Source organism: Panicum virgatum, chromosome 7N (genome assembly GCF_016808335.1).
Source record: "Panicum virgatum strain AP13 chromosome 7N, P.virgatum_v5, whole genome shotgun sequence".
Classification (NCBI taxonomy): Eukaryota; Viridiplantae; Streptophyta; class Magnoliopsida; order Poales; family Poaceae; genus Panicum; species Panicum virgatum.
Window position 1 is genome coordinate 18478164 of NC_053151.1, and position 23972 is coordinate 18502135.

General features: G+C 43.8%; 1 long non-coding RNA gene across 1 annotated transcript; it reads right to left on the reverse strand.

Annotated features, from left to right (window-relative positions):
• Positions 1-12726: 12726 nt before the first annotated feature.
• LOC120683514 lies at positions 12727-14338 on the reverse strand. Its single transcript, XR_005678817.1, has 2 exons — positions 13488-14338; positions 12727-13023 (listed from the first exon to the last, which is right to left on the reverse strand). It is a non-coding gene; the product is annotated as an uncharacterized LOC120683514 (long non-coding RNA).
• Positions 14339-23972: the final 9634 nt, after the last annotated feature.

Here is a 23972-nt window from a genome sequence, read left to right on the forward strand (position 1 = left end):
AAATATACTTATTAATAAATATTTTAAATATAAATACTTATATATTATGATAATTTCTTTCATAAAGAATCTAGTAATATTATTTTTATCATGTAGATCTTTATAAATTATATACTATTTATAGTCAAAGTTAAACAAATTTAACTTCAACCAAATTCAGAAATGCTTATATTCTGGGATGGAGGTGGTACTTTTATTTCGAACACATCACCTAAATACATATTTTACTTGATGAGGTAATTAGTAGTCCATAGAGTGTAAATAAAACGGCAAAATGTTGCGCTAAAAGCCTAAAATTCCAACCTAGCAGTCAAATGGAATAAACATGATTCTAGAAGAAAGCAACAAAAGTTCTTCAAAAGAAAAGGGGTTTTTTGTCTATGGCACACCCTGAAAACGCTGATTTGTGTGCTGCGCACTCTATTGTTCAATTTAGTCTCTAGCACATCATGAATGTCTCATTTTGTGCGCTGCACATTGCCCCCTTAAACAATTCTTTTTCAGTCTAGGAGGTGTGAGAGAGCCGAGTAAAGGGACCAAAATGCCCCTAGCTATATTACAAGGCCTTCCAAAGCCATTTTGGAAGTGTTGCAGCCACAACATTCAACACAATTTATGTAGGATAAATTGACAAGCATGTCACAATTGTTAACTTGTCACAAATTACATCAATTTGGCATGTCAAAATATGTTAACATGTCACAAATTACATCAATCTGGCATGTCAAAATATGTTAACATGTCACAAATTACATCAAATTGGCATGTCAAAATATGTTAACATGTCACAAATTACATCAATTTGGCATGTCAAAAGATTTAGATCATTCAGTTTACCCCACACAAAAACAACCACACACATCAGACATTCATGAGATGGTCCAGTGCCATTCTTCCTTGCACCTCGGCCTCCTCCACTGCAATTTTCCTAGCTCGGCTGTGAAAGAAAACAAAGATTAGGAAAAAAAATAAGTCTGGATGATGAAATTAGAACAAATCCTTAGAACAAGGTATAGATGCTTACCTCCTAGTTAGTGCCCCGGGACTACAGTTTAGATCAAATGGACTAGATGGTGTTGCTGGTGCATGTTGCGGCTTCAATGGTGTGCTTGGGCTGGCTCCTAATGTGATCACTTCTTTCTTCTTGGTCCTCTTGCTTTTAGGTGTGCTTGTGCTGGCCAATACTTTTTCCTTCTTGGTTGTCTTTGCTACACCCGGTGTTAATTTTGTGCTTAATTTGCTAATCATGATCCTAATTTGGTCATTAGTGTTAATTAAGCATGCATAGTATACTTCGGTTTAGCTAAGTTCGATCTCATTTTTCTTCCTAATCCAAGCCTCAAATCAACTTTCGCCCAAAACAAAAGTTGTAGATCTTCTCTTCCTCTACAACTTCTATTTTGGCCAAATTTCAAGTTCCTATATTAAATTTTGAGTTTTGGCTGGTCAAATCGAGTCCAAAAATCGGTCAAAATTGATCACTGTTACTCCTTGTTCTCCCCTGTGCCGCCCATACCGCGACCGACCACCAGTGACTCCATGCGTCGGCCGTCGACGATCCTCGTTCTCCATGCAGCGCATCCTTATCCACTTCCCGAGGCCACGTTATCCTTCCCTTTCCTCTCCTTCTTCCAGCTCGGGTCGAGCGGAGCCGAGTCTGAGCGTGAGCAGAGCCGTCGCCGGCGTCCATTCCGGCCGCCCCTCGCCGTACCTCCCCGAGCTCGGCCGTGCCCCAAACCCGGCCGAATCGGCCTGTGCCGCCGCGGTCACCATTGCCGCTCCACGCAAGCTCCGCCCCTCACGCCGACGGCCCCTCTCCGGCCTCCCTCGCCCCTGACCGACCCCGGGAACAGGATCCCCGCCTCCCGCTGAAGCTCCCAGGCCCAATCCTGTTCGCCCTCACCCGCCGGAGCACCGCCGCCGTCACACCCATGGCCGACCGCCGGCCCTGCTCCGTGGAGACCCACCCTCCGGCCCTCCTCTGCCCGAGCAAGCCCCGCCACTAGCTTCACCTCGTTCCTGTGAAGCTCACCGGCCCAAGCTCGCCGCCCCCTTGCTCGCTGGAGCACCTCCACCGCCGCGTAGCACCGCCGCCGGTCGCCGGCGCCCGCGGCGAGCCCGCCACCGGCCACCTCGGGCCCCAAACCACCACCCACATGTAGCCCTCGCTCCCCTCTTCCTCCTCCCCCACGGGGCCCCACCGCCGGCGAGCTCTCTCACCGGGAAACCCAGCGCCGCCGCCTCCTCTATTCCCAAACCCGGCCAAGGGCCTTTCTGCAAGAATTCAAACACCTTCAGGAGTTAGATTGTAATTTGTCCATGAAAACAAAACAGCAAACTTCTAAATTCATTTTAAAATAGTAGAAAAATGTTAAAAATACAAACTAAAATTTGTTGGATTTCTTGTTCTAAGATCTATAACTTTCCTTACAGGTTAATCTTCAGTTTCTAAATAGTTTTTGCTCTAGTTTAAATGTTAGTTTAAGTGGTTGCAAGCTTTGAAAATGCATAGTAAATAGTAGAAAGATGGTAAAAATGTAAAACTAGTTGGGTTAGCCTTGTTTTGACATGTAGAACTTAGGAAAAATATTTAACCTGCTGTTTGTTTAATGTTTTTATGATGTATTGATTAGTCATGGTTAATGCTTGTTTTAGCTTGTTTATTTAATATCTGCAGTTTTGGAAGTTGAAAAATTATGAAATTTATCCAGTAATTTACACTTTGCATGTTTAGTTCACTGTAAAAATTTCAGAACTAGAAGCTATGTGTATGTTTGTAAATCTATTTTTGTTCAGTTTGTCTTGTTGAGGCCAAAATAAATGCTTTCTGTTGTCAATAAATGTTGGTAAATTTTTATTGCATGCTTTATCACTAGCTTGTCTTGCTGTTAACTTTTTGTTATCAAATCATGTCTGCAAGTTATGTTTTTGCCTTTGTTTAGTTCCTAGCTATAGTTTTTCTTTCTATGTTGTTAAGTAAATCCTTTTTCTGCATGTGTACTTTTCATAAATGTATTTTGTTCAGTTGTAGATCTTTCTAACTCTGTTATGATCAGTTTGTAGGTTGCTTTTGTTGGGCTTGCTGAAGTTGCTTGCTAGTGAAATAAATTGTCCTATTTGCTCTTTATTGCTTTATGTCTGGAAACACTTCGGGCTAAAACAAATTGAATAAACTCTTATTTGTAGCATCAACTCATTTTGCCTTTTGAGCTTGTTTGCAGTGCTTACTCGATAAATGATTGCCCAGTTAGGTCTTTCTTGTAATTGCGTTGCATCATGAGCACTAATGCATCATGTGTTGTTTTCTTTATGATTATGCACTCGCCTCGTTGCATATCATTTAGGTACGCTAGACGTGCAACGTGTGGACGTGGAGCACGTGCTGACAGAACCGAACCACAAGACGGTGTTGGGTGGATGCATCCTGAAGAAAGAAGGACCCGCTGGAGCAACCGAAGACCCGGCTCAAAGTCGGAAGGGCCCAAGGCCTTATTAGTACTAACACTGACTTAGTGTTAATTCTAGGCAAGCCCCGGAGCATAACCCTTAATTTTCAGTATTCAATGTTTATTATATAATTATTGTGCATTCATATTTCTAGGAGTTGATTGGAACCGTAGATGCATGATCCCTACGTTTCCTCAATTACTCTACTAGTGTGCAGGTCGTTAGTATTGCAATGCTTAATTAGGACTCGGTAGAAGTCGAGTGATTCCTGTCACTCGCGAGTTATAGGTCCTTGTTACTTCTGACAAAGTACTTGAGAATGAATCAATGAGGAAAGAGAAATGGAGACCAGGTGGAGATGATTTTGGTTATGGATATGGAATGGATGGAAAGTAAGCCTCCGCCTGTGTCGATTGAGGACCGTACCGTTGTTGGCAGTGTTAACTGAGTTTGAACAGTACTAACCACATGCCGGAAGTAGGAGGTAGTCGAAACCGGTAAGCTAATTACCTAATTTGCAACGATACTTTGAACTGCGACCTGCTACTCTGGGAGTGGGATGATGACGGGTGATGGAATGTATGTCGCCTTCGGGTTCTCTGGGAGTTCACTGTGAGGGGCCCATTCACCCGGGTTTTGGCAGCCGTGGTTCAGACGTCGGGGTAATGATGGGAACAGTTGACATATGTGGTCCGGCGTGGCTGCACGTGTCGTGTGAGTTAGGTCCGCCTTGCAAGGTTAAATCGGATCGATTCGCCGTCTCTCTCGGTTAAGAGAACCTTGGTCACTTTGTCACATCGTAGTAAAGGTTTGAAATAAGAATGGAAAGGTGAGCATATGAGATGTTTGTGGTTTTCTAAAAAGATAATGTGATCAACCATGTGTGCTCTAGATGTTCAGTCAAATCTAGTTGGTACTTGATAAACTTAAATTGAGCTAAAATGTTGAAATTAAGGATCAAATTTTTTTAGTAGCTTTTCAGCAAATAAACTCCAGAGCCAGATACTTTGCATGTCTAGATAATGGGCTAAGTATACCCATAGTCGGGTAAGCCTTGCTGAGTATTAGTATACTCAGGGTTTGTTGTCACCCTATTTCAGGTAACTAGTGCTGGTTGGAGCTAACTAGGATTCACATCGGTGGGCTTGATGTGACATCCTCACGTCATCGTAGTATCATTGTTTTCTAAACTAACTTCTATTTAATTTTCGCTGCATTTTGAACTCTGATATTTTATGTAAACTGGTTTGTAAAACTCCGCGTTGTAAATTAACTTTGAGAACTATTGTCTACTTGTAATCATCTATGCTTGTCTTCGTGCGAGACTTCCAGAGTTTTTCGATCCTTAAACCGACAGACGACCGGATTACACCGTTTTAAGTGCGTGGTAACTTGATTAACTATTAAGATGATAGTTAGTGCACTTAAGCCGGTTTAATTTGGGTAGTTCTGTTACAATTTTCCTCTTAGTTTTTGGTGTACTTGTGATGGCTGGCACTTTCTCCTTCTTGGTTCTATTAGTCTTTGGCTTTGGTTGTGCAGGAGGTGGATCATCTGAGTCATACACAGTCTCATTGCAAGTTTTTTGCATGTGTCCTAACTGGCCACATCTCTTGCATTTCTTTCTTTTCCTGCTGCCACCCTCGTCAACTGGTTTTATTCTCCTACTCCTTGGTCTACCTGCTGCCCTCTTGAGTACCGGAGGCCACAACTTGAATTCTAGTTGTACTTTAGGCCTCATACTTTTATCTAGTATTGGTTCCATCCAACCTTCATATGCTGATTTGAACCTTGACACAAACTAACAACTATCGACATAATCCACCAACTCTAGACCCCTATAAGAGCATATCAAACTTATTGCATGATTACATGGAAGTCCAGTGAGCTGCCATCTCATACAAGTGCAAGTTCTTGTTTCCAGATTAATAGTATGTCTCCAATGTGTCAAATCCCTATAAACACCACTGATCTCTGCTATGTGACCAAGTCCTTTGTGGATTGAATATCCAACCAGCCCTCTACTCTTTGCATTGAGAGCCTTTATTATGTGTGGCAACACTTTACTATTTAACTTCATGGCCAGAGTTCTTCGCTTATATAACTTCTCCATGATTTTTTGCCTAATTCTATCCATCAGTTCTATCACAGGCAGCTCTTTCTCATGTTTTATCCAGTTATTGAAGGCTTCTACAATATTATTGGTCACATAGTCGCACTTGCTAGCTGTCGAGAAGTAACACCTTGCCCATAAGTGCTTGTGATTGTCTCAATCCATTTCATTGCTTTTGTAGATGATGCCTTCATGATGTTATAGTGATTGTCAAATATGTCCTTCATGTAAGCTCTTGCAGCTAGCCACAAGTTCTTCTCAAATACCTTTCCACGATATCTCTTCTTAAAATTTTTGTACAAATGCCTCATGCATAAGGATGGCAACGGGTCGGGTTCGATTCGGGTGGAGTGTCTGGGCACCCAAAATCGAAACCCGTACCCGCCCCGAACTCCAATTTGGGTTAGAATCCATCCCCAAAACCGAAACCCGTGGATACCCAAAACCCGACGGATAATCTGAAACCCGATATTCTTTACAAAGTAGCTCGATTCGCAGACTGGCCAGGTACCGAGGCCGGCGGCCGGCGAGGTCGCGGTCTAGGCGCGCGCTCGTCGGGGGCTCCGGGGCGGGGCTTCAGGTGGGTGCGGTCGGGGTCGCACTCGTCGTCGCGCCGAGCGGTCGAGATCTGAAGCCAGTGAGGTCATGCGGTCGCTGACCGGCTGGGGGTCATGCGGTGCGGGGCGTGCCACCGCCCGCCTGTGTCGTGCGCGTGGGGCGCGGCTGGCTCCGCCGCGCGCAGGCGCTGCCAGCCCGTGCCGTGCGCGTGGGGCGCGGCTGCGTCCGCCGTGCGCAGGCACCGCCCGCCGTGCCGTGCCCGCGTGGCCATGCTGTTTCGGGCGGACGGGAGATGAGCCATTGGGAAGGGTGGGGGCTGGCTGGCTGGACGTGGGTGAGGATTGAGGAAGGAATTTCAGCTTTATATATCGAGGGTTCCAAGATGGACCTTTAGTGGGCTGAAGTTTTGGGCCCCGATGGAGCTCCGCGGGTACAATTTAAGATCCGCTCCAAACCCGAAAATTTTCGGGTACGCAAACCCGCAAATCCATGGGTGGAAATTAGGAGCCAAATTCGAAACCCGAAACCCGCGGATATCCGCCCCGAACCCGCCCCGCTTCCATCCAAACTCATGCATTCTCTATGCTCTACTCCATTGGTAAAAACTTTTGTCACTGCTATGTCAATGCCTTTCCCGAAATGACAAGACCAGGGGGGTCCAATTGCCATTGAAAGCTTGTTCATGAACCAGCCCCAATTATCTCGTGTCTCTGACCCAATACACCATATGCCACGGGGAACATCCAGTTATGTCCATCAATGCCTATAGCTGCAGTGTAACACCCAGTTTATAAAAGGACATAAACCGAGCAATCATATACGTGCCAGGATCAAGTCACACGTATATACAACAGAATGAACAATATATCACAGCACATATCACGTAAAAAGATATAATAAATATAAATACGAATGATATTTATTACATTAATGACAAAATGTCTGATACAGTGGAAGCGAAGTACAAATACGATAAAAGCTCTCCGAAGCTGAGCAGGGCGCCACAGGGACGTCGACTGGGAGACGAACGCCTAGACGTCCTCGTAGTCCTAGTAGCGCTGAGCAAACTCCCTCGTGTCGACAGGAACTGAGCAGCAGTAGCGTAGCCAAGAGGAAAAAGTAGAGAAGAGGCAAGGGTGAGTACACAACTTGTACTCAACAAGTATAACACAAACTATGAGGCTCTAAGGTTGGCTGACTCAACTGCAATAGCTTTTAAGTGTTGGCAAAATTTTATTAAAGCTATTTACTACAATTTGATGAATTACCATTAACCCAGTTGCATAGTAATTAGTCAAATTTAATCATGATACTACTGAGAACCAAACCGAAACCACCAAGGTAACCCCGAGAGGCACCTCCCTCATCGGAAGGAGCTAACCCCACTAATCAAAAAGGAGGATCTGGGCCGCTCATAACCGTGAGCACGGCTAGTATACCAGTTTTACACTCTGCAGAGGTTGCACATCTTTACCCACAAGTCGTGAGCTACGCCAGTTGTTCATCACACTTCCTTAGGTGAGATGACTAGCGACTCACTACGAGGCCGTTACAAAGAATCTCGTTGGTAAGGCGTAACCGCGAGAGTTAGGTCAGCGACGATGGGGCCCACCTCACGGGGGTACAAGCACAGGTGCGCAAACCAAGCACAGACCAGCCGGAGGAGCAGGGACCATTCAAGCTTACTACTCTTGCCCCGCAGGTAAGTTACACCAAACCAAAAAGACCTAATTAGTAAGCCAAGTCTATCCCATTCTAGCCTTTTGGTAGCGCTGTTGTCCCAGGTTGTCGCTCTATGAACCAGTCCTTATGGAGAGTGACCAACCAAGCACTAAGCACCGTGCTGGCCCCCTAAACCATGTTTCTACAAAAACCATCTTTTAACGAGACGTGAGCCACTCATCCACACAGAGGGCCACTCTCAGAATTAAGTTCAAGTAAACTATTAATCAAATTAATTAAAAAGGACCAGAGTGTGTTAAAGCGCGGCACCTAGCACAACTAACCAAAATGCAACCCAAAGGGTATATATAAAGGATATAAAGTGGCTAGGAAAGTCCTTATAGGCATACAGTATTAAAATGCAGTATGAAAATGTATTTAAAGTGATAGGTTGTTCATGTTACACTTGCCTTCCTCGTACTGCTCCTGCTGCTCAAACTGCTCAGAAGATGGCTCCTGGTACAGGTACTGATGCTTCTCCGGTAGCTCAACGTCTACTCACTATCGCAACGCCAAAACAAGTCCACATATACACATACATGCAAACAAGAGCAAAAACTAAGAAACAGTACAACAATACATGAAAACAGCAAACAAAACTATTCTAGAACTATTCTACGCGTTACAACGATCGCGTGGACATAAAGAACGCTTAAAACGGAGCTAAAACGCATAATCTACGCTAAAAACAAGGTTCAGGGACCTATCTGCGAGAAAAACTAAGTTCCAGGGGGTTTTTCTGCAAAAACCGAGGGCCTAAACATAATTAACCGTTAACTCCAGGGTTTAACTCGTAAAAGAACAAGTGCTGGACGGCGGGTTCAATTTCTAGGAAGGTCAGGGGGGTCCCTGCAAAGTTTTGGGCCTATCTGCAATTACTTTTGAACTACGAAGGAGTGCGGGTTGATTACCAGAAAGCGCGGGCGCTCTTAAGCAAAAAGGCCAGCGAACCGTTATCTTTGGATCTCAGCCGTCGGATTGAGATCTGGTGGCTTAGATCTAATGCAACTCCGATCTAATCTCGAGCGTCGAAACCAGATCGGGCGGCCAGGGTTAAGCGGGTGCGGGAGGCGGCGGCGGTCGACTGCCGGCGACGAAGCCCGCGGTGGGAGATCACCGGAGAAAGCGAAACCGGGGCTACGGTGCTCGGTTTGGACTGCGGTTTGGCCGTGGAGGTTCACCAGCGAACGCGTAAACCACTGGGGCGGCTAGCTGGGTTCGGGGGGGTTTTGCGGGGTTCGCCATGGCGCCGGGCGGCGCTAGCTCGTTCCAGTGCTTCCAGGGGCTACAGACTATCAGACTCAACGCCAAAAGAACCGGGGAGGGTTGTGGGTTCTCACCGGGGGCTTCTGGTGGCCGGAGACGTCGCGCAGATGGGTCGTCGGCGAGGTTCGGCGGCGGGATCGGTGCGGTGGCCGTGGAGGAGAGTGCTGCGGGGCTCCTCCGGGACCTTGGGTGGCACGGGTCGATGCACGGCGATGCTGCGAAACCGTAGCCGGGGTCAGGGAGGTCCAAGGACCACTGAAGACGACGAATTGCCGCGGAGCAAGGACTCACCGTCGAACGAATCTGGGCGCAATTCCGGCGAGGTGGGGCCTGGGTTCCAGGGCAAGGAACTTGGGGAGTTCCCTGGGGCTACGGTGATGCTCTTGCGAGGGTTTTCCGGGGCCGTGGCGTGGCCAGGCTGCTGGACCGCGGCGGCGCGGAGCTACGGCGCGGCGGAGCAAGGCGGGCGAGGCAGAGCGGCACAGAGGCGGCAGCTTGGGCTGGAGGCGGCGCTAGCACGTGGGATGGGGAGCAGGGGGTCCGCGGGCTAGGGCGTTTAAGAAGGCAAGGGATCCTCGGCGTGCGGAGCAGATCGCGTGCGAGAATCATGGCGAGGCCGTTCGGGCGTGAGCGAAGGGTGCGGAATGGAGAAAGGAAGGAGATGACCATGTTCGTGGGTCCGGGCGGGCAGCGAGGGGGAAGGAGACGCAGGCGAGAGCGGGCCGAGCGGGGCGCGAGGCGCAGCGCGACTAGGGGCTGGGCCGCGCGCAGGGTGAGGGGAGGCCGGGCTGGCCCAAGCGGGGGGGAGATAGGCCTGCTGGGCTGGGCACGGCGCACTCGTGCGAGGGTGGGCCGGTTGGGTCGTTGGGCCCGGTTGGGCTGCTGGTTTCAGGGTTTGGTTGGGCTGGGTTTTGGGTTCCTTCCCTTTTCTATTTCTTTTTCCTTTCCTCTCAACTCAAAACTATTTGAATTCAAATGAATTTGAAGTCAAACTCCTATACAAACAATCAAAACAAAACCATGCACCAGCATGAATGCAACAACAAAATTAAACCTATGATAAATTTTAATTACTTATAGAACAAAAATTTAGACTAAATGCAAGTCTAACACAATAAACCTTAGAAATTTAAATAAAGCCAATTAAATTTATTAATAAATGCTGAAATTTAAAATTAGGGTGTTACATGCAGCTAGCTGCACCTTCCACCTTCCAGTAAGAGCAATGGAGTCAATGCCCAAATATGGTCTGCACCCATTTTTGAATCCATCAATACATGGCCTCAAAGCAACAAACATCCTGCTAAATCTCATCTTGGACCCAACCTTTTCACAATCTATCTCTACTATGCTGCCAGGGGCCTTTCTCTCTATCTTTGCCTTGAATGCAAAAGCATAGTCAAAACTATCCTCCCATTTGCCCAAGATCTCATCAAGTGCTAACCCCCTGCCATTATAGACAATCTAGTATGACAACTTGATCAAGTACTTCTCCTCCAACTTGTTCTTCAAAGCAGAAGCTCCGATTGTGGGATCTTGCCTCAACCATTGAATTACTCTATCCCTAACCCAGAATTGATTAGCCATGCAATTGTTCTCTACTTTACTTGTGCTCTTGCAATAGTGCTTGTTAGGCATCTTCTTTAATCTGCCATGTCCTTTCATCTTGCAATTGTAATGCATGTATTCTCCACTTGCACTTCTTGCCTTTACAACGTCCTCTATACCTCTTTGCTTCATTATAACAACCTACAATTTCAACCTCATTCAGAATAGCATACTGTCTAATAGCTCTCATGAAAGTGTCTCTATCTTCAAATATCACACCAACAGCAATCTTGGAGTTTTCCAAGTCAGTTATATGCTCAACTACATCACAACCTTCCTCATCATCAACAGCACAGTCATCATTATCTTCTTCATCAGTGTCAGGAATATAATAAAACCCAATGTTAGAAGCAGGTTCAGCAGGCTCAACAGGCTCATCATCTACACTAACATACTCTATTTCATCATTTTCACCCCAAGGATCATTGGTTTCAGATTCAGGCTCATTAGTTACATTAGCCACATCAATGCCAACATCAATAGGTGCATTATTAACAAGATCTGACTTGATTTCAGTACTACATATCAACAACAGACTTGATTTCACATCAATAGCAACAACTTCAGTACATAAACTGCTAACATGACTTAGCTGGTTAATGACTGAAACTACCACAGGAAGCCTTCTAATTTCCCAATACATATCTATTGCAGCAAGCAATGAGGAATCAGAATCAATGTCTCTATACTCACATGCAAACTTGTCCCAAAAGCTCATTGAAACAATTGTATCCCTGCCTCGCTTTATCTCAACATTTAAGTCAGTATAGAAATCCATCCATAAAATTGTATCCTTATCATGAACCCAATTTTTATGGCAGATGAATGATACACATGTGAGCCATGCTCATAATAGCCAAGGATGTGGATAGCAAATCTACAGGCTATGTTGCAATCCATCCTAAAGAATGAAAAGGGACATGTCCAAATTATTCATGAACACTACAACCTCAACTAAAGTAAATAAGGATGACCTTGCCTTATCCATCTGGAACCCATGTCAAATCCAACATCTTCGGAGATCCCGTGCTGTGCCGACGAATTGGGGATCGATTCGACGACATCAGATTATGATGAAAATTGACGGCAGCCTGCGGCAACCCAAGTGTGAGTACGGTGGCACAGCAACAAAGAGAGCCAGGGATTAAGGGAAGGAATTGGGGATCTGCAGCCATACTAGGATGAGCGCGGACGGGGGAATGGAGGCGCGCGCGCGACGCGGCCGACACTATGTAAGAAGAGGTCTATAGTCACGGGCATCATCTCCCTAAAGTGACGGGCATCGCGCCCGTCACCTGTACATCGTCACTGATTAGAACGGAAAAGTGACGGGCAAAAGGCCGTCACCTATGTACGTAAAAGGTGACGGACATCAGTATGAGCCGTCACCTATGGTATTCTTAGTCCGCATCATTCTTTTTCATGCAAAAATAAATATTTGCAGCATGAATATGCGCGCGTGCGATTTTTTCCAGCGTTACTAGGATTCGAACCCACAACCTCAGTCTCGCGCGTACCCTCCCGCCACTACAAAAAATCTGTTGATCCATGACGATTGAATTTCGTCACAGATCACTAAAAAACCGTCATAAAATAATATCTATGACGATCTCAAATAACGTCATGTATTGAGCGTCACAGATCGCACCACGTGACGTTCGTTAAATTTTCGTCATAGATTGCTTGATCCATGACGTTTTAAAACCGTCATGGAATGTCCCCAGGCCCCTGAAGCCCAACCCAAGCCCATTTTCTATGACGAAAATTAACGTCACGAACAGTATAATTTTTGTCACAGATTCAATTGCCACGTCACACAATGGTGACATGAAGGATGACGTGGCTGTTGACTTGACGGTGATGTGGATAGCAATGATGACATAGCTACTGACATGGCAATGATGTGGAAAGTGACGTGGTAATCGCACGTGACGTGGCAAGTGACATCAGCAGCACAACCCACAAGTGGATGGGCCCAATTCAGAGTGGGCCACAAAATTAGACCTGATTATACCCTTTTATTAGAATAGTCATTACTGCCCAGAATACATACCAAAATTGTAAGACCATTTCCCACAGCATCAAATCAAATACAATATCTCGTATTTACATTGAGAAGCACCTCAAAATTTACATGTTGTGGTAAATCATTTGCTAAAGCATTGACTGTACAGCAGGTTCAATTAAACAAAATAGATATGTAGTAAAAACAATACTAAATATTGACATTTGGTTGTGCGGATCAGGCCGAGGAATGGCATCACCTCCATTAGCCATGTAGATGTTGTCAACAAGCAGGTCATCATGATCTAAAATAAATGATAGCGAGTAAGTGTGCATTCATCGAAAAACCAAAGCAAACATAATGATAGTAAGAAACATGTACACAGGTGTATATGGAACAAGTGTAGAATCAGGAAACCAATTTGATGAAGCAATGTATAGCAATTAACTGGTTGTGACCTATGATTAGAACATGTGAATACTAGCTCTGAATTTACATGTAAATTAACTTAAACTAGCACAAATGAATGCCAAAACGATGGGTTCCAAAGGCACCGCAAATTATCAAGTTCTTAGAATATTTACTAGCTCAGTATATCTGTACATTGGGTACTTCTGAAACAAACGCTCTCATTACTTCCATATAGTATATTTGCTAGTAAGTACCTCTTGATTTTCCCTTACGCTACTAATGGAAAATTAATATGAAAAGCAGAATGGGTTCCTATATGGAACCTCCTTGGTGAGACACATAATCATGGCTACTTACCATCTATATTCAATTTTTTCAACAGCTGGGACTTTGATGCCAAGTGCGTAAATCCCAGCAGCAAATGGGTTCCTTTATGGCCCAAACTTGGTGAGACACCTGGGCATAAGCTACTGATGCTGCGTCACTAAGCCGAGCTGCTCCTAAAATAATAACCAAGTGATCACAGTTAGTCTCTAAAAAGTCACGCAAGGAAAAACATTACAGTTAATTAGACAAAGTTCTATGTAGCTAGCTTTGCTAACTAGTTTCATCCAAAGTGCTAGTTGCAAAGGTATGTATGAGATTTAAACGAAAAAATATCACCAACTTTAAAAGAAAGTAATTATTGCAATTTCCATGCCACAAAACTTCCAACTGAAACTTTCAGGATACATAACTCATTTAAAAAGGTGGTTCAGTTTGTGATTTAAATTGCCATGAATTAAAATAAACACATGACTATCGCAACGAACTGTAGGGACTTGTACTCCACTGCCCCTCTCAAGTCCTGTCATTCAGATTGGATGCAGCACATAAAAATAGAAATGCCAGAATTGATTACTTGAAAATGACACTGATTAATTGATTAATCATTATCGCTAGAAGAGACAGACATTTCAAAGAAACTGCAGTCGAATTGCTGAACTAAAGTCAGAGACTGAGTTGTTGCTGCGCATATGCAATACACCAAATGCCAGTATTCAAGTCAAAAACTTCTCTGACGGCTCACAATAACATAACTGAGTTAGGGACTAGAAAGGCAGCAGCACTAGCAAATGGTTAGCTTGTAGTGTAGTTGTATTTAGAATGTTTTAATGAAGTTCAACGAGTTCAGAATAGAAGAAAGGTAGCTGGACGCAGCAAGAAAGAAGGACCAACCTGCTGTAAGCTAGGGAGGGCCTGAATTCGAGCTCAACCGCAGAGGTCAAGGAAGACCAGTGCATCGACAAATACCACCGAATCTTAAAAAAAAAAGCAAATCAATTCTTGAAACAAAACAATAACTTGCTGCCGTCGTCGTGGGTCTGCTTCCTGCCGCACCAGTGCTGCCGTCATCGTGGATCTGCTTCATGCCACAACAGTGCTGCCATCGTCGTGGATCTGCATTGTGCCACACCCGCTCCACCCGCCGTCGTCATCAAAGGACATGGACCTGACATGGCCCATCAGAGAGGGCCCCGCGCCGCCCGTACACCGCATGCCTCCCACAACACACAGGTCTCCCCAGCCCCAACGCGCCGCTCGCGGGGAGGGAGCCCGATGAGGATGCGGCCGCACCCGCATCCTTGGCCAACGAGGGGCGGCTATGACGAGCGGATCGACAAGGGACGCGGGAGCAGAGGGAGGCGCCGAGCATGGCGAGCGGATCCGGAGAGAAGCGGCAGCGGCGGGGCTAGGAGGCGGAGGAGGGCGCGAAGGGCCGGTGGCGGAGGGTGCGAGGGGCACATGAGGAGGAGCACGGCGAGGAATCGCTACGGGATTGGGTAGAGGAGAGAGGGGGCGCGCCGCCACGCATTGCCTCCGGTCGGGGAAGGCGAGAGGGGGGGCGAGGCGGGTTAGGGTTAGGGTTTCGGTTGGATAGGGTGGCGACCGGATATTTATCTAAGCTGTCCGTTCGATCCAATGGTCTGCCACGAGATACTACTTAATTTGGGCTAAGATGGGCCGATTTAGACTTCACAGTTTAATATTTTTTATTTTCTTTTCTTATTTTAAAGCACCTTGTGAAGTAAATTGCAAATCAATATATCTTGTATACTCTAATACATTTTTAAAATGTTATATACTACATCTAAGTTGTTGTATCTGAATCTCAACAGTTACAGAAGCGGTTTGTTATTTTTTATAGTTTAAATGAATTTCTATGTGCTTATCAAAAATAACTCCAAATTAAACTATGTCTAGCTCAAATAAGACTCAAAAAATGCATAAAAATATATTTCAGATCATATGTTCTATTTTAGCTCATATACTAAAAATATATGAAAAACTCAATTGTCTTCTAGGGGCAATTCAAACTTCTACATCCAAATTAGCACATAATAATTACAATAATATCTAAATTTTTTCAGAAAATTCTACAAATTGACATGATAATATATTTTTGGTCCATAAGCATGTCATAAAAAAATTGAATGTCTTTAATAAAGTTGAACCATACATTGTTCACAAAATTACACATCTCTCGCATAGTTTCATATAACTCAAGTGGAACTTTGAGATTTGAATACCTTATAATATTTTTGAACTCGTATACACCTCAAATTTGGATACAACCTTACATATATCCTTCTATTAACATTTATTGATTTACATAGCCACTTCTTGTGCAAAAAAATCATTTTTCTAATTTTTAAGTAACTAATTAAGACACCCTTGTAAAGTAACTTATAAAATAATTATCTTATATACACCCAATACTTTTTTATATATAATAGACAACATCTATGTTGTCATGTATAAGTTTCAATAATTTTTCAATATATTTGGTATTTTCTATCATTTAAATGAATTTGTGCATGCTTATCGATTGTTACTCTATGTTGAACTAAGCGCACATATGATAAGATTCATAAAATTGAAAAAAATATATTTAGGCCCACATTTTCCATTCTAGTCCATGTACTAGAGATAGATGACAAATTCAATTGTCTTCGAGGGACAATTCAAACTTCTATCTCAAAATCACCATAGAATAATTGTAATAATCTCTAAATTTGTCAGAAAAATCTACAAACTGACAGGGCAATATATTTTTGGTCCATAAGATTGCCATAATAAATAAAATAATTTTAATAAAGTGAGACCATACATTGTTCACAAATGGATACATATCTCTCATTATTTCTTATAACTCAACTCAAACTTTGAGATTTGAATACCTCATAATGTTTTCGAACTCTGTATGCACCCCAAATATAGTGTGGGATGAATGGTCCATAAGACATGACCTTGTGTTTACCTTAGTATTAGAAAATATGAATATGAATTATTATACAAAAAATGACTATCTATTTTGTAATAAGTTGGAACAAAAGAAGCTATATCTGCAGAGCAGGCGGGCAGCCCACCAGCGGGGCAAGGCAGTTTTTTCTTTTTTATATTTAAAAAAAATTAAAATTTCAAAAATATATGTCCGTTTTGGAAAATTTCAAAAATATACCCCGGTCGCCCTATGTGGGGGCGACAGGGCTCAAATGTAATTTTTTTCTTCTTCAAATTTGCAACAAAGTCTCTGGAGAAAAAAAAAAGAGGGGCCTGTCGCCCCCCCCCCCCCCCCCCCAACGGGCGACAGGCCCCTGTCGCCCACCACAGGGGCGACCGACCAGGGGCGACCGACCAGTGGGCCCATCCTACAGGCGCCAGGGGGCCGGTCGCCCCTCCCGCGGGCGACTGGGGGGGCCTGTCGCCCCCCCCCCCCCTCCGAGGGCGACCGGGTCCGCCCTCCCCATATAAGGCCTCCCCCCTCATTCCCTCCTCATTTGACCTCAAAAAATCCACCAAAAATCCAGAAAAAAGAGAGGGGTAAGGAGAAGGGAAGCGGTGGAGCTCTGCCGAATTCCGCACTTGTGATCTACCGGTAACTTCCGTATAAATTCGTTGATATTGTATAACAATTTAATTTAATTAGTGGATTAGCTGAATTAGATTTGGTGCTTTAGAACACTGGTTTAGTATTACAATTTGAGTACAATTACAGACTTTTTCAAATAAAATAATTATACATTAGAATAGAATTATGACAGTACCTTATTGATATTGCAGTATAAGACAATAGAATTATGACAGTACCTATATTTTCACGCATCGATTTGGTATACGATATGTGCATTGCTTAAATCATTGTTTTTTTATTTGGTGCACCACACAATAGCGCCAATGTCTTCATCAGGATCAACCTACATTCCGTGGAGCAAGTGTAAAGCCACCGTACCCGAAGGAATTGATGTGCCAATGTGCTTCTGCGGTTCGTTATGCAAGTTCATGCAATCTGAGGTTTTAGGAGATGACTACGGCATGAGGTCCTTTATGTGTGAGAACTACGAATATGATCCACCTAAGCGATACAGCAAAGACCGGGCCAAGGTAGCAGGAGAACATACGCTATTTTTCTCTGTGACCTAACATTGAGTTATGATTCTAACTTGTGTTGGACAAAGTCTCCTCCGCCTCTTTGTGATTTTATGCAGTGGTTCGACACCGTGCAGTCGCAGCAGGCAAAGGACATTGTGGAACAAAAAGCAAGGTGGGCTGCAGAACGTTGGCGCCGAATGAAGCACGAGGAACAGCAAGAGGAGAAGCGCAAGAAAGAGCAAGAAGAGATCCGCAAGAGGATTGAGGAGGTGGATCGTAAGGCGGCGGCCGAACGTGAAGCTGACAGGGAGAGAAAGCGAGAGAGGGCACGCCGTGCGAAGGAAGCCGGGGCCGAAGCAATTAGGAAGGGCAAATATCCTAGGTGCACTCAGTAGAGTAGTACCATGTAATTCCTGCATTTTACATTCCATAAGGCATGGTAGGTTTAGATGCAACAAGAAATTATCTGGTCGCGTGCACATGCCACTGCAATTAGTTGTTTATGTTTTAAGTTGAGAGCTTAACTTTGTGTGTTGTAGCCTTTACCATTAATTTGTAGTTGTAGCCGGGAGTCTATGAAATCTTTGAACTTGTCCTTAATATTTTCGGAGCTTTTCATGTCACTAGAATACTAAAACACACACATTTTATTAATATAACGATAAGAATTAAGAACTAAGAAATACATCGGGGTCTGCTGCTAAAAAGCACACATTTTCATGTCACTAGAATACTAAAAAGCATCCGGAGACCTCACCCGCCGACGATGATGACGACTACATGCTCGAATAGCTCAAAATAGGAACCATAGTGTATCTAGCTGCGAGTACGAGATCACAGGTTGCCACTGCTCAGCACGGCGATCACGGGTTTCAAATAGCAGTGCTCTTCCACCATTTCAAATATATGTGACAAGACGGCAACCACACCAGCTCACCTTCAAAGCAGTCTCTCTGGCGAGGACGACGGACCTGTCATTCTACAGCGAAGGTCTGTGGCGTGTAGTGGGGAAGGCGGCATCTAGACGCGATCGACCGAGCGGCAGCAATGCAGTGCTGTGAGTCTGCATGCACAGAGATGCATCGAGTAGTCATTTCGAGCATCGAATCTAGCCTTTTCAGTGTTAGGTTAGCTAGCCTCTTCACTGTGTTGTCATGTAGGCTTTTTAGGTGCATTTACACTCAACACTCCGGGTATCAGACCTTTGTGCGCCTATAAATACTCCCAAGTTTGTGAACTCCCAGCACAACTCAAACACCAAACCTCATTGTATACCCAATGTCTGGAGGTGGGTCTAGCGGGAAGAATTACTATGGTTTTGGGAAAGGAAAAGGGGGAAGAAAGGGAGACCCCATAATATGGGAGGGGCCTCTTGGACCTGATTCCTTTCCGGAACCAGTGTTTGAGTTTCCACCACAGCACAAGAGTGAATTTACCAATGAAACTCCTCTTCGACAATACGATAACCGTAGAGAACCGTGGCCAAAATGCAGACATGGTGCAGACTGCTTAGTGCAGATATGCACCGACGGGATGGATGGCGGTCGGCGTTTCTTTAAATGTCCACACGCATGGGTAATACTCGGTTGTTTCATTTCTTTATCTTCAATGAGACACCTTAGATGAAATTTGTTTTGCAGTCTTCCGATGCTCCAGAAAACTGTGGTTTTACTAGGTGGGTAGATCCTGCACCAATTGATTCTGTTCAGGAGTTCATCGAGTACCTCCAGATAAAGATCTTTGATCTGGAATGCAAGGTGAACCATTATGAGGAAGTGAGCGAGGGTAACAAAGACGACGAAGTTGATGATACCAGCAATGCAGCCGGTTCACAGGATGAACCATACACTATTCCTTACTGCAACTGCCCTTGTCACAAGAAGAAGGGCCCTGCGCCTCCGGCACCACCGCCTGCACCACCTGCAATGGGTGGATACTGCGGAGAAGGCTCAACGCAGTTTGCTACGTGGGGGTACGGCTACTAGGACTTCCCTAGTGCTAGTGACATGCTGCATCGTTGTGTTTGTTCTGTTTTTTTTTTAAATTACCTAAGGCATGTTAGGTTAGTCCGAAATCTGTTTACCGTAGTTTGTAACGGGTTCTGACATGCCACTACATGTGTGATGTGTTTTTCATTATCGTTGTATTATGATGTAAAATTTGGTGGTTCATATTACGTATTGCATTTCTTAGTTCTTATTTCTTATCGTTCTATTTATTACATGTCTGCTTTTTAGTATTCTAGTGACATGAAAAGCTCCGACGCCATAGGGGTGGTTAGATATATCTGATGTTTGTATCTCTGATGTTTATTTGTAATGAGATAGCTGTGGACCGCTTATTTATACACTTCAACGTTCGTCACTGATCACTCTCGTATTTTCCATTACATACAATAGATGGTATGTTTATACTTCGATGCTCCATTACGACTAAGTACGATTCAAACTCGACATACATACAAGCATAATACAACATTAACAATACTAATTGCGAATACATCTTAAACCAATGAACATCATATGTTATAGATCATGGCATGAAATCATCTAGGTCGTCATCCCAGTTGACAGATGGTGGTGCTGCAGGTGGTGTAGTATGGCTCGACGAACCTCTTGGCTTTCCCTTTCTCTCTTTTCTGGATCTACGTTCATGTACAGGGGGGAGGAACATCATGTGTTGGAGGCCATGGTTTGGGGGCATGAAGTCATCCATGTCGTCATCCCAGTTAACACAAGTTTGTGCTGCAGGTGGTGCAACATGACTTGACGAACCTCTTGCCTTTCCCTTTGTCTCCTTTCTGATTCTAGGTTCATGTAAGGGGGAGGAACATCATGTGTTGGAGGCCATGGTTTGGGGGGCATGAAGTCATCCATGTCGTCATCCCAGTTAACACAAGTTGGTGGTTGAGGTGCTGAAGCATGTCTCGACGAACCTCCAGGCATCTGTTCTTGCGCAGGCCAAGTACTATCACCCGAAGATCTTATCCGCCTCCTTCGTCTAGTTTGCGGCATAAGTCCACCACCGAAGATACATACCAATTTACGGAAATTTGGTATCATTTTGTTAATCAACTCCGTGTCCTCGGGGTAAACAATGTTACTGTTTCATAAATATGGATTCGAAATGACGGACGGGATTAGAACTGAATGAGAGTTACCTTAATGTGCATCTCATACACATCTGGCCGCATCCATATCTTACAAGAACTTTGTAAGAATCCAATGATATTAGGATGATTTGCTAGTTCACATACTCTCATGTATATCTTCCGACGTTCTAGCAGGTGTCCCATTACATCTTGCGTCGTAATACCTCGAAATACTGTGAAATCTTTAAACTCTACTACTTTGGACAACACCATCTCTATCGTACCATTCGCTAACGGATCCAACATCTTACTGATAACAAGATGGGTCATGATATCAAGTATTATACTAGATTTTTCTTCGGTCCATGAAAATCCTCCATAATTTGAGGCAGTCATTGCCTTATGCTGTAATATCAATAAGGTACTGTCATAATTCTATTCTAATGTATAATTATTTTATTTGAAAAAGTCTGTAATAGTACTCAAATTGTAATACTAAACCAGTGTTCTAAAGCACCAAATCTAATTCAGCTAATCCACTAATTAAATTAAATTGTTATACAATATCAATGGATTCATACAGAAGTTACCTGTAGATCAGGAGTACGCAATTCGGCAGAGCTTCGCCGCTTTTCTTCTCCTCACCCCTCTTTTTTCCTGAATTTTTAGGCTCAAATGACAAAAGGAATGGTGGCGAATGGCGGCCAGGGCTTAAATAGAGGGGAAAGCCCCTGTCGCCCCCCAACGGGCGACAGGGTCCTGTCGCCCCTGGGATGGGCGACAGAGTCCTGTCGCCCGTTGGGGGGGGCGACAGGCCCCCTCTTTTTTTTTCTCTAGGGACTTTGTTGCAAATTTGAAGAAAAAAAAATTACATTTGAGCCCTGTCGCCCCCAATAAGGCGACCGGGGTATATTTTTGAAATTTTCCAAAACGGACATATATTTTTGAAATTTTAATTTTTTTTAAATATAAAAAAGAAAAAACCGCCGGGGCAAGCAGGTTGCTTGGCTCGGCCCATGAGCAACCTGGCCGACGCACACAGCACCTGCCAGGATCACCAGCACGTCCCAGCCTAGCTGTAGGAAGAGCACGTGGCCCAAGAAGGCAGCACGTTTTTTTATCACAGCTCTTGGGTTTGCCGCATGCATGCAGAGCTCGGCACAGGCCGATTCGCCATTTTGTTGTTCATTCCTTCCCAAGTTTATGCCTTTTTTCCTTTTTCTTTTTCTATTTTTGTTTTCTCCCCTTGTACTATGACAATAATTATACACGCAGCAAGGGGCAATCCCTTGGCTCAGTGAGACCCAGGTTGCCTTCCTTTTTTGTTCAAGCTTGTATATATATAAAGAAAAAGAAAATCATAAAAGAGGATGTAGCGCGGTGGTAGCTGGCGTGTCTGTTGAGCGAGCCCAAGGTGGCTTGATCGAATCATTCTCTGCACCATTATTTCAACTTTTTACCTTTTTAACTCTGCAATGCAGAGTATAGAGAAATGCAACGCCACAAATAGAGTATAAAAAATGCAACGCCACAAACCAGTGAGTAGTGTAGTGGTGGGAAAAAATAGTGTATCTAATGCAAGATCTTGGTTTCGATCCCCTCCAAGCAGCTCTGAAGCTGCTGTTTTATTATTCTTTTTGAAGAATAAGCTGCTGTTTTTTCTTATTAACGCATTGTATAAATATGGTGAGTTAGACGTTTGTAAAATAATAAGTAGCTCAATGGTAATTGCTCAATCATCTTGTCTTAGTGGTTGCAAGTTCGATTCTTACCATCTTTCATTTTTTTATTTTTACTAGTATATAAAAATTTTGTTACATAGTTCATAAATATATGTCAAAAGTAACTATGACGATTTCTGTGACATATATACTGAAATGTCATTGTTTTATGGGCCGGATTGTGACGAAATCAGTAAAACGTCACTAAGTTTTGGGCCTACGATCCATTCCTTCAAATCCATGACAAAAACTAGAAAATCGTCAAGGATTGCCTGCGATTGTGACGCTTTATTAAAATGTCATGAAAAATTCGTTATGGATCACCACATTTCTTGTAGTGCCCTGCCACTGGGCTACACCATCACATGTGACCAACAATGAGATATTTTCTTTTTATCATCACTTTCTAATATATTATATAACCTGCTTCACAGTTGTAATGATCTCAAATGAAAAACTTTTCAACTACAAAGTTGTAGATCTGGTGGTGAACTACAACTTTCGTATATACCTTTTTTTCCATCTGAGGTCATTTGAAAGTTTTGAAATTTTGAAATTCAAAATTTAAACCATATATTTGGGTGCCAAAACATCCTCAATTGAAAAAAATTTGAACTACAAAGTTGTAGATCTAGTTGAGGCCTACAACTTTTGTATAGACCAATTTTTTATTTGAGACAATTTGAATTTTTCAAAAATCGCATGTTCAAATATTAATAAAAGTCACAAAGGTGACGCGACTTGATGTTGCACGTCACCTATGTCATCACAAAGCTGACGTGCTTTGATGTTGCATGTCACCTTTTACTTATCCAAGTCCGTCACCTATACTGACCTTATAGGTGACGTGCTTTAATATTGCCCGTCAGCTATATCAAAGCTATATCAAATTTATAGGTGACCGGCGCGATTGTGGGCCCCAACATGTGCGCGACGACAAGCTGAATCACGCGCGGGGACGGGGCTGGCGGTGGTTGCTGCCTCGCCCAGCCTTTTCCACCCGTGCGAATGGATAAGGAGATGGGGTTGCGGTGGAGTAAAGAGAGTGGAAAAAATCAGGGGCATTTTGGTCTTTTCACACGATGTTCTCTCACCTCCCAGTACAGAAAAGAGTTGTTTAATGAAGTATAGAAAAGAGTTGTTTAATGAAGGTGGTGTGCCACGCACAAAATAAGATATCCCGGAGGTCTAGAGACTAAATCGAAGAATAGATTGTACAGCGCACAAATTAGCGTTTTCATGATGTGCCACAGATAAAAAAACTCAAAGAAAAGAAAGCAACAAACAGAAAAAAAAAGTGTCGTACAAGCTATTGACATCCACACGCTGCAAACTGCAACAGCAACAGGGGACCTTCGGCTTTGACGCTATGACTTGGAGCAGTAGGGTAGCATCATATATTTACGAGTGACTTGCGCGCGCCTTGGCGCACGTAATTTATTTTGTTGTTTGCGTTTGGCAATATAAGTTTATATAGAGGTTTGTAGTAGATGTATAGACAAATAGATATACATAGATAGAAATAGGACATTTATTTTCAAAGCAAAAAAGGCAAAAAATAGTAGCTGAAATCCGACGTCTCAATCTCGCCGTCGAAGGCGGTCGGCAGCGGTCCTC